Raw genomic sequence first — 12,603 nt, 5'->3', positions numbered from 1 at the left:
TTATCTTAATATTTTAGGTATTTAATATTATAAGTTAATTTACTTTATATTTAAGAGCTTTTATACGTTATTAATTAAACTAATCTTTTATTTATTATTAGCTTTATTTTAAATATTTCTTAGCTTTCTTATATACTTAAATTATTTAATAAGAGTATAATTTACTTTTAAGGTTTTTAGGCTCTTCTTATAATATAAATAAGTTACTTATTAAAGAGTAAAAGCTATAATTCACGTAAAATAATATTATTTTAATTAAAGCTAATATAAAGTTATTATATATAAATTCTACTATTAAAAGAAGGTTTTTTTAGTTTAATATTTTATAGTTTATAAAGGCTTAAAGGTATACTTTAAGGGTTTAATTTATACGCTTCATTTATTCGTTTATTTATTATAACGCGCACATAGGGTCACCTATAAAGAGGGACTAAATCGGGCACCGCGTATAGGGAGTCACCTATAAAGAGGGATTAAATTGGGTTCGCTTATATCTTAAAATAGGGTATAAATCCCTACTAATTCTAGTTTAAATCCTATAAGTATTATTATATAAGAAGTAGGTATAAATTAAAGCTAAAACCCTTAATAAATAAGTATAAAAGAATTAGTTTAAATATTAAATACTTTAAATAAGTTTTAGTCTTATATTATTAAAAGATTTAAGAATAAAGTTCTTTTTTAATTTCTTACTTAATTGTTTTATATTTTAGGTTTATTTTAATAATTTTTAAAACTTCTTTATATAATTACCTTTAAAAAGATAGTAAGAACTTAAGAATAAAGCTATACGTTATATAATAACTAGAGTATTAAAAGTAGTATAGTTTTATAGTTTTTAGTGAATTTTAGTATAATATAGTATAGTATAGTTTTACTATACTATATTATATTTTAAAAATTAGTGTAATATATAATATTAATTAATTTATAAGCTATTATTAGCTAATATAATTAGTAAGCTAAAATAGAGCTAAATTTACTTACTAATATTAATATTAATAAGCAGGGATTAGCTAGCTTAAATAAGCTAAAAATAGAGATTAAAAAACTAATAAAAATATAAAAATAAGAGAAAGTATAAGGGAAATTTAAGGGATTTATATTAGGTAAGTAAGTATTATTTTATATTATAATTATAATTATAATTTACTTAATTTAATAAAGAAAAAAAATCCTATTATTTATATATAAATATTTTATAAAAAAAGAGATTTAACTTAGTATCTTATAACTTAAATATAAAAATATTAAATATAAATTTATATAAAATATAAATTTAAATAACTCTTTATATAATTAACTTTAAATATTACTTTTTAAGCTTTTATAAAGCTAAAATTTCACTCTTTTATATAAAATAAAAAATAATAATAAAAAATCTCTTTTAATATTAAATTAAGTATTAAAATTATAAATATTTTTCTTCTCTTCTTTTTTTTTTATATTCTTACTAATATTTATATAATTAAACTTAAAAATATTCTTATTTTTATTAAAATTAATTAAAACTTTATTTTAATCTTTTTCTTTCTCTTCTTCTTCTTTTTCTTTTAAATTTCTATTAGAATATAAAAATAAATTATAATATCTCTTATTTTCCACCCTTTTATTCTTATTTTTAACCTAGTTTTTTAATAATAAAATAATTTAAATATTTTTATATAATAAAGTAATTCTTCGCTTAATAATAATATTAGTTTCTTAGTTAAAATTCCCTTTTATAGCTCTTAAAGTAACTAAAATAACTAAATATTTTTAAGCTATTATAAAAAGAATTAAAAAAGATTTAATAGAATTAACCTATTAAATAAATATATTTTATTATTAAAAGTCAACTTATAATTTTAAATATATAAATAATATTATAAAGATAAAAAATATTATATCTTCTTTAAAATTAAGCTTTAAATAACTAGAAATCTTATTTTTTTTAGTTTTTTTAATAGCTTTAATTTTTTACTTTAAAAATAAGTTATTAAATAAGCTAGGCTTTTTTTAAAGCCTAATATTATTATAAGAAGCTAAATTAATTAGTTATTATAAATTAACTTTAATTTAAGTATTATTTATATTTTTAATTGATTTTTTAAAATTAAAAGAAATTTCTTTTAATTTTATATAAGAAATTACTTTATTTTTAAGGTCTTTTATATATTTATAATAGGTTTTATTATATAATTAATTATTAAGAAATTTAAAATTTATATTATATATAATAAATTATAACTTACTTTTTATATTTAGCTTTTAAGTCTTTTAATAGTTAATTAATAGTATTAGAATTAATACTTAATTAATTTTTAATTAATTATAAATTAAGCTTAAAGTCTAATATAATAGTAAATAAATAAGGCCTTTAAAAATTATAATTACTATTAATATTCTTAGGAAAATAATAATTTAATCTATATAAGCCTTTTTTTAAAGCTAAAATAAAGATCTTAATTAATAGATTATAAGTATTTAATTATAAAATAATTAATAATTTAAAATAGAATTATAAAATTATAAAACTTATATTTTTAAGCTAACTTTTTTAATCTTTTAATATATTTTAAAGTAAAGTATAAATTCTTATTAAAAAAAATATATTAAACTTATAGTATTATAAGATTAACTTTATAATTATATTATAGGTTAATTAAAAATCTTTAAAATACTTATTAAAGTATTTAAATTAGCCTATTCTTACATAATTAAGCTAGTATCTTTAAAAGCTATTAAATTCGTTTTTTTTTATAATATTTTAATAGGTTCTACTAATAAAATAGCTGTATAAAGCATTTTATAGGTTAAATTCCATCTTATTACGCTTACTAATATAAGTCAAGTTAATTATTAATACTTATTATAACTTATTAATATTAATAATAATATTTATAAGCTTTAAAAGCTTTAAATAATATTTATAAGCTCTTAAAGCTTTAAATAATATTTATAATATAAGATTAATAACTTACCTAATAGTATTTTTATAAGATTACTATTTCTAATAATAAATTCTTTATCTTTAGCTTCTTTTAAAGCTTTTAACTATTATAAATAAAGTTATTAATTATTTTTAATAAGAATAGCTATTCTTTTAACTTTTCTAATAATTTCTATTTTATAATTAGCTTAAATTATATAAAATAACTTGAAATAAGTAATATAAGTTATAATAAATACCTGGAATTAAATTATTAAATTCTATTCTTTTTTTAATAAATAAATTATTAAATTCTTTAATAGAATAATATAAAAGTTTATTATTTATATAATCTTTAATATTTTTAGTATTTATTATTTTATTAATAAATATAAATATTATATCTTTAGCTATTATATTTAAAATATAAGCTATATATTAAATATTTAAAGGCTTTTTATACCTTTTAGAATATAAGTTTAAAAGAGAAGATAAAAAGGTATTATTATTAAAACTATTATCTTTAATAAAGCTATAATTAAAAAGTTAATAAATTAATATTATTTTATATATAATTATAAACTATTTACCTTATAATTTTTTTAAAGTTTACATTATATTTAATTAATAATTTATTAAAAATTAAATTAATTAAATAATTAATATAATTAATAGGTAGATATTTAAATTCTTAATATATAATTAGCTTTTAAATTATAATAATAATAATATAAATATAAGAATACTTATTAATTAAATAATATTTTAAGTTAAATTAAGGGTTTAATTAATTAATTATAACCCTTAAATATAATTTAAAATTAATAGAAGTTTAAATATTAAGTTAAATAAATATAAAACCTATTTTATTAACTTAATTTTAAATTTTATTTATTATATTCTTTTTTATATTAGAATATAATATTTTTATATAAGAGATAAGGCCTTTATAATAAGAAAAGCTAATATTATAACTAAAATAACTTAATATTAATATAATATATAATAATATAAGTTATATTATATATATTAATATAATAATATAAACTTACTTATAATAATAACTTAAAAGCTTTTTAAAGCTTTTATTAGTTATAATAGTAAAAGATGGGTTATTTTAAAGCATAAATTTAAGAGCTAATATAAGAGTAATATCCTTAAAAAATTTATTACTATTACTAGTAATAGTATTATTTTTAGGTCTTTTATTACTTCTTAAAAAGCTAAAAAAGCTAGATTTAATTAAAAAGTTAAAAATTAAAGGTAATTTTATAATAATAGAGATTACTTATAAGTATATTAGTAAATTATAAATTTATAATATTATAAATATATAAATTAATAATATAATAAGATATAAAATAATAAAAGAAGTAACTTACTAGTTATTTTATTATTTTCTTTAGCTTTTAATATTATAATAATAGAATATTTTTTCTTATAATATACTAAACTATTAAAGAATTAAAAACAGCTAATTAAGTAAGTAAAAGTAAAGTTATAGCTTAATTAGCTATAAAAAAAGGTGATTTCTCGTAGTTTTTTTAAATTAACTACTAAAACCTTATAAGAAAAAAGGTTATATTAAATAATATATAATTTTATATAAAATTAATAGCTTTTATTATTTATATAGTCTTTTTTAATAAAAGTTTATTAAGAAAAGCTTAAATTATTTATAATAATAAGAGGTATAATTTTAAGAGAATTTTAATCTATTATAAAGGTAGGTTTTAAATAATAAAAAGTTTTTATAAGATAGCTTAAACTTAAGGCTATTTAATAATAAGAAAAGTTTAAATAAAAGTTAAGTATTCATAGAGTTATAAGGGTAAGAAGATTAGTATAAAAAAGAAAGGTTTTAAACTTAAAAGTAAAAGAATATAATTAACATATAGAATAAATTTATAATATAAATAGTTTTAAAAACCTTAGAATTTAAGCATTTGTTTAATGCTTAACTTACCCCTTAAATATATATATTTATATAGAAAATAATAGAATAGTTTTACGAGAAAATATAACTATAATAAAACAGTTAAAAAAGCTAGTATACTTATAATATATTAAAGGCGTTATATTATATAATAATATACTATTTTATTACTTAAAATATGTATATATAACTTATAGGAAATCTTTATATCTTAAAACTTTAACCGAATATAACTCTTAGAATACTAGACTTATAATTATATAACTAGTATTAAATTAAAGGGCTTTTTAAGAGCTATTAATTAGTTATAAGCTTATAAATTTTAATTAAGTATTTATAAAGATATTAGGAAATAAAAATTATAGCGTTTTTTATTAAAGTAAGGTAAAATGCTATAGCGTTTTACCTTAATTAACTTACCCTATTAAATACTATAGCTATTATCTTTATAATTAATAGGTGAAATTAAGTGGGGTTAATATTTTTAAATAGCTAAGATTATAAGCTTTAATATACTACTCTTATTTTTAAACTTCTTTTTTTTATAAAGTTATTATAGTTTTAATATATAAAATAAAAAAAACTTAAGAATAAAGTTTTTAATATTTATTTTAATCTTTATATATATAAAATTAATTATATTAAATATATATTTAAGCTTGAAAAAAAATACTTTATAATATATAAATTACTAATATATATAATTTTACTTTAATATAAATAGTATATATTAATTAAATTATAAAATATATATAATTATATATAAAATAATTTATATAAATTTTATTAAATATATATTAAATAAGTTATACGTTTTATATTAATAAGCTATTAAGATAACTTATATATAATATAAAAATACTTATTACTTATTTTTATAGATTTATTTTAATTAAATAAAATATAAATAAAAACTAAAAATATTTTAAAATATTATTTACATATAATTAAAGTAAAAAAAATATATTTTAAATTTTTATATTAATTACATATATTATATATATATAAATAACATTTAAAAAGCATTTATTTCTTATTAAATACTTAAAATAAATTAAGTTAATATCTTTATTTTTAGAATTCTTTAAACTTTAATATCTTACTTATTAATTAACTGTAACGCGCACACGAAGTTACCTATAAAGAGAGACTAAATTAAACACCGCGTATAGGGAATTACCTGTAAAGAGAGACCGAATTAGGTTTACTTATATTCTAAAACGGGGTATAAGTTCCTATTAATTTTAGTTTAAATTCTATAAGTATTATTACGTAAGAAGCGAGTATAAATTAAAGCTAAAACCCTTAATAAATAAGTATAAAAGAATTAATTTAAATATTAAATAATTTAAATAAGTTTTAATCTTATATTATTAAAAGACTTAAGAATAAAGTTCTTTTTTAATTTCTTATTTAATTATCTTATATTTTAGGTTTATTTTAATAATTCTTAAAACTTCTTTATATAATTACCTTTAAAAAGGTAATAAGAACTTAAGAATAAAGCTATATATTATATAATAACGTATTAAAAGAAGAGATACCTATTATATCTCTTACGCGTAAATTATTTACTCTCTTAACTCTTATTAAGTACTTTATTATAATTATATAAAAAGCGTAATTAAAGAAGTACTTACGTAAACTTAAGCGAATTTAAGAACTTAAAGCTTAAAAGTAAAAGTTACTTTAAAACTTATTCTTAAATAATAAGAGAAGGTTCTTAAAATAATAAGACTTTTTCTTTTTAAAGGAAAATTAAAGTTTAAAGATTTAAATTAAAAATCTCTTTAAGTTATCTTTTAATATAAATTAAAGAAAAAGAGATAATTAATTAAATAACCTTTAATATACTTTTAAGAGTACCTTCAGGAAATTTAAGAAGAATTACTTTTAAATCTTATATATAATTATATAAATAAAAAACGAATATTACTCTTAATAAAACTAATATATTAAGAAAGTAAAAGCGCGTAATTTAAATGTAAATATTAATTAAAAAAATTTAAAGCTTAAACCTTAAATTTTATTTAAGATTTTATTAATTTAAATGTAATTATAATATAATAGTTAAAAGGTATATATATTAAAGAGAAGATTAATCTTCTTAAAACTTTTACGTATACTTAAATTTATTAAAAAAGCACTTCCCTTATATTTTAAAGGTATAATAAGTACTTAATTTCTTTATAAAACTTTACTTTTACCTTTAAAATTATATTAAAATATATACGTTAAGTATACTAAAAACTTAAAAGAAAATTATAGCTCTTATTACTTATTTTTAAAATAATATAAAAGGTAAGTAAAATAATAAGTAGCTTTAAAATAAGAACTTAAATAAAAGACTCTTTAAAGCATTTTAAAGGAACCTTAAAGACTCTTTTCTTAAAAGAGAAAGTAATTAAAAAAGGTTTTTAAAATCTAATTAAAGGTATTTCTTACGTTAAAACTTATTTTAAAATAAAGATAAAAAGAAAGCTAATAGTAAAGAGAAAAAGAATTTTACTTATTAAAAGTATAATAATAATAAATATCTTTAAAATAAATACTTTAAGAGAGGAAAAATTAATAATATAAAAACTTAAGATAAAAAGAGAGAAAATAAAAAGAATACTATAAAAAAAGAGAATTAATTATAAATAATACTTAATTTATAATTAATAAAGACTATATTTAGGTAAAAGCTAGCTTTATAATATAAGCTATAATTTAAGAATAAAAATTAATACTTATTAAAGTAACCTTAAATATTAAGGTTAAAGTAAACTTAATTAATATTACTTTAATATAATATATAAGATTATACCGCTTAAATAAGATTCTATTAAGCCTTAAGGTATTTAGTAATATTTATTTATAAAAGCTAAAAGTATAAAAGATACCTTTAACTCTTATAAATTTATAAGGGAAATAAAAAGAGTTCACTTAAATCTATTATATAATATTAAATATAAGTGAGAATCTTCTTTTACTTAAAATACTAGCTCTTAAAAACAAGAATATTATTATAAACGTAAGGTTATAATAATAATAGTATAATATAAAGAAGAGTAAATATAAGGTAATTTTAATATATAAGTTTAAAAGGGAAGCATAAAATTACGTATATATTTTTATTATATTTAAAGTAAAAGAGATAATATTATTATAAGAAAATAATATTAAACCCTTTTTAAAAGTAATACCTTTATTACTAATATTATAAGAATATATTAACGTTTTTAAAGATAAAAAGATAAGAGAATTACTATTATATTACCTAATTAATTATATAATTTATTTAATAAAAGAGAAATTATCTTTATATAAACTTATATACTTACTCTTATTAAAAAAGCTAATAATATTATAAGATTACTTAAATAAAAACCTAAAGATAAGTTAAATTTAACACTTTAAAAGCTTAATAAGGGTATTAATTTTATTTAAATTAAAAAAGAATAAGATGCTTTACCTTTACATAAACTATTAAAGATTAAATAAAGTTAATATTAAGAACTAATATTTATTTCCTTTAATTACTAAGATATTAGACTAAATATAAGAAGTTAAGGTATTCTTAAAACTAAATATTAAGAAAGCTTACTATTAAATTAAAATTAAGAAAGGGAATAAATAAAAAACCGCTTTTTAAATATAATACGAGTATTTTAAATACTTAATAATACCTTTTAAGTTAACTAATATATCTATTATATTTTAAAGTTATATAAATTAAGCGTTATAAGGCTTAAATAATATTATTTATATTATATATCTTAATAATATCTTAGTATTTTTTAAGATAAAGAAGAAATATAAAAAACACCTAATATAAGTATTAAAATAAATAAGAAATGTAAGGTTATACGTTAAATTATTTAAGTGTAAATTCTTTTAACCTTAAGTAAAATTTCTAGGGTTTATTTTATTAATAAAAGGGATCTTTATAAATTCCACTTAAATTAAAATTATTACGTTTTAATTAAAACCTAAAAGTTATTATAATATATAAGTATTCTTAGGGTTTTATAACTTTTATTAACGCTTTATTAAAGTATACTCTTATATAATAACCTTACTAATAGCTTTATTAAAAGAGAGTAAAAATAGGCGAAAATTAAGAAGTATAAAACTTAATTAAAAGGAAATAAAAGCGTTTTATACCTTAAAGAATACCTTTATAAAAGCTCTATTATTATAATATTTTAATTTTAATTAATAAACTTAAATTAAAATAAACGTATTAATCTTTATAATTATAATAATTTTATTATAATTTAAAGATAATAGATAATAATATTTTATTACCTTTTAATCGCGAAAATTATAAGATATAAAGATCTATTATAGCACGCTTAATTCAGAGCTCTTACGAATATAGTAAATACAAGTGTATTGTGTATTGTATTTTATATTGTATTGTATTTTCGTGTATTGTATTTAAATACATTACATTACATTAGTAAAATACCTATAAATGTATTTTAAGGAAAAAAGACCCTTGTTTTTTTAACTTAAAATTATAAGGCTAATTATAAGGGTTATAAGAAAAAATTTTATATCATTTAAAAGAGCTAAATCAGCTCTTTAAAATGACCCACTTGTTACTATTATAAGTTACTACATTAAAAAGTTATAAGCAATTGAAAATTCGCCCCGCTTTACTTACTTTTTATTTTAAGACATAACTTTAAAGCTTAATATCTCGCTTAATATCCACATTTTAAGGTTAATTTTAAAAGATTCAAAATCACGTGATTTTTAGCTTTATTTTAATATATAATATGCTTATATAAGCATTTATTTATAATATTAAATATTTTATAGCCTTATAATACATTTATAGGTATTCTAATCTTGTAATGTATTGTAATATATTACATTACAATACAATACAATATAGTATAGTAAAAAATACAAAAAATACAATACATTTAGAGGTCTGGCTTAATTAAAAGATACTAGTAATTAAAAACGCATTTAAATATTAGTAATATTATATTACGAACGACACTGCACAAGACACGGGACGGGACCGCACCGGCTAGGATAGGCACGACCCGTAGGCACAAGAAGAAGGTAAGGGCACGTGACTAACCACGTGACCTAAGAGGCGATTAAAGAGGTTAATATTCGAATATATTAACTAGAGAGGATTAAACCGACTAAACCTTAAGCCAGTTAATTAGGGTTTAAAGAGATTAATAGTTAAGCTAATTAATCTAAGACTATAATAGAGAGATAAACGAGTACTTAAGAAGAAGGTATTCCTATAATTAAATAGTTTAGATCTCTATTAATTAATCTAAGTAATAGTTTTACTATTAAGAGTTATACTCTTAATAGCCTTATTATAATACTACTTAAAAGCTACTTTATAGCATTTAACTTAACTTACTTTTTAAGAAATAAACCTATTATACCTTAAAACCTAAGCTACTATTACATTTTAATTAATTCTATTTAATAAGTTACCTTAAAACTTTAAGTAGTAATAACTTCTAAGATATTTACTTTAAGCGGAAAGACTATTAACCCTAGGGAGATAATAAAGTACCTTTATAATAAGATTACTAAGCTTAAGAAGTAGAATTAATAGCTTCTTAACTAATAGAATAATCTCTATAAAAAACTTAAGGTATAAGAAGAGGAACTTATAGTAGTTTAAAATCTTACACTTATATCCTCTATTAATAATAATAATATACTAAAATTCCTTAAGCCTAAATTATACGATAGTTATAAGGGTAATATAAGGAACTTTCTTATATAAGCTTAAGCTTACCTATAAGTTAATAAAAAAATCTATATAATACTTAAGTTATAGATTCTTTATATTAATAATCTCTTAACTAGAAAAGCAATAGAATAATAGGAGCTAACCCTTCGCGTATATCTTAAGCATAATACTAAAGCTAGAGTGAAAGTTATCTATATCTTCTTTAATTATAAAACCTTTAAGAAATGACTTCTCGCTACATTTAAAAATTCTAATAAGTATAAGAAAGCTATACAATAACTTACTTAACTTAAGCAAACCGGATTTATAGCTTATTATACTAGGGAATTTAAACGTATTATAGTAAAACTTAACTAGAATACTAAACCTAAAATAAAAGTCTTTTATTAAGGACTTAAAGAAGAAGTAAAGAATAACATTTATTAAGAAGATTATTTTAAGTTATTTAATAACTTTATTAAAATGGTTATTAAGGTAAATAACCGTTTATATAAGTAATATTATAAAAAAAGTTATAGGAAATTTAAATTATATGCTAGGTTTAATAAACCTAATAATAGTAAGCCACGCTAAATATTAATAGTATATAGGTATTACGCTAAACCTATAAAACTTAACGCCGTAAATAAGAAAAAGGGGAAGACTTATTATAATTATAGTAAGGCTAAATACTTTACGAATAAATGTAAAGCCTTAAAGAAGCTATAAAAGCTAATTCCTAAAGGCAAAAAGCTCTATACCGTAAACTAAGAAAACTTACCCACGTAAAATCTTAGTATAATAAGTAATAAAGAAAGCCTTACATTAATAAATAATATTAGTTTAAATAAAGATTTAGAATTTAAAACCTAACTAGTACCTAATAACTTTTAGGAATACTAAATACCCTCACTAAAAAGTAAACCTTTACTAGAATAGATCTAAGAAAAAGAGAATTATTTAACTAAGAAAAATAAACTTAAAATTAAATATAAACTTCTTAATTAAACCTTCTATTACAATAATAATTACTACACGTACCTTAATAGTAAGTAAGGTAGCGGATAGTTTCTATAAGAATAAAAGAGAAGAAGAATAACCCTTATAATATAACTAAAATTATAATAAACTAATTTAAAGATATTAAACGAGAAGTTATATTATACTAAGAATAACGCATATACTACCTAAGCTATAACCCTATAATGTAAGAAGAAAGGGAACTATATAACTATAAGTAACTCGCTTAGCTTAAGTTTAATTAATATAAATAGTAGATTAATCGATTACTAAAAAAGCTCTAATAATACGTTAGAAGATAACCGCTAATAATAGCGCCTAGAATAACGCGCTAGAGAATAATATAAGAATAGAATTAATAAATTAGAAAATAATAGCTATTATTACAATTAAAACTAATTTCTTAATAGAGATCTAATAAGTCTTTATATACTATAAATATTAGTAATATAGCACACCTTATAATTAATATAACTATAATAGAATAAAAGATCTAGGTAATAATTAATAGTAGAGTATAAGGAAATTTTATCTCGCTAAATCTCGTTAATAAATTACAATTACCTTAGATACCTAAAGATAAGCCCTATTAACTTATAACTATAGAAGAAACTACGGTAAAGTATAGCTAAGAAGTAGTTAATATAAAAGTTACGTAGCTTTTAATTAATATATAAGGCATAAAACACTAAGTTATATTAAATATTATAGTAATCTTAAAACACAACGTTATATTAGGGATACCCTAGTTATAAGTAAGTAATCTACGAGTTAATTAAAGAACCGGTTAACTTTAATAGGATTTACTTTATAAAGGGCACCTTATTTAAACTATAATAAGCCTTTAGAAATATATATAATTACTAGAGAGTTAAAAGCTAAGATAACAGAGATTCCTAAGAAATACTTATAGTATAGTAAGCTATTTAACGGAGAGCTAAAAATAGAACTACTAGAGCATTTATATTAGAACTATAAGATTAAACTCTAGCCTAGTACTAAACTAACGTTTAATAAAATTTATCCTTAGAA

The sequence above is a fragment of the Metarhizium acridum genome, assembly GCF_019434415.1.
Source record: "Metarhizium acridum strain ARSEF 324 chromosome Unknown scaffold_568, whole genome shotgun sequence".
In the NCBI taxonomy this organism is placed as follows: domain Eukaryota; kingdom Fungi; phylum Ascomycota; class Sordariomycetes; order Hypocreales; family Clavicipitaceae; genus Metarhizium; species Metarhizium acridum.
This window is presented reverse-complemented; position numbering follows the sequence as displayed.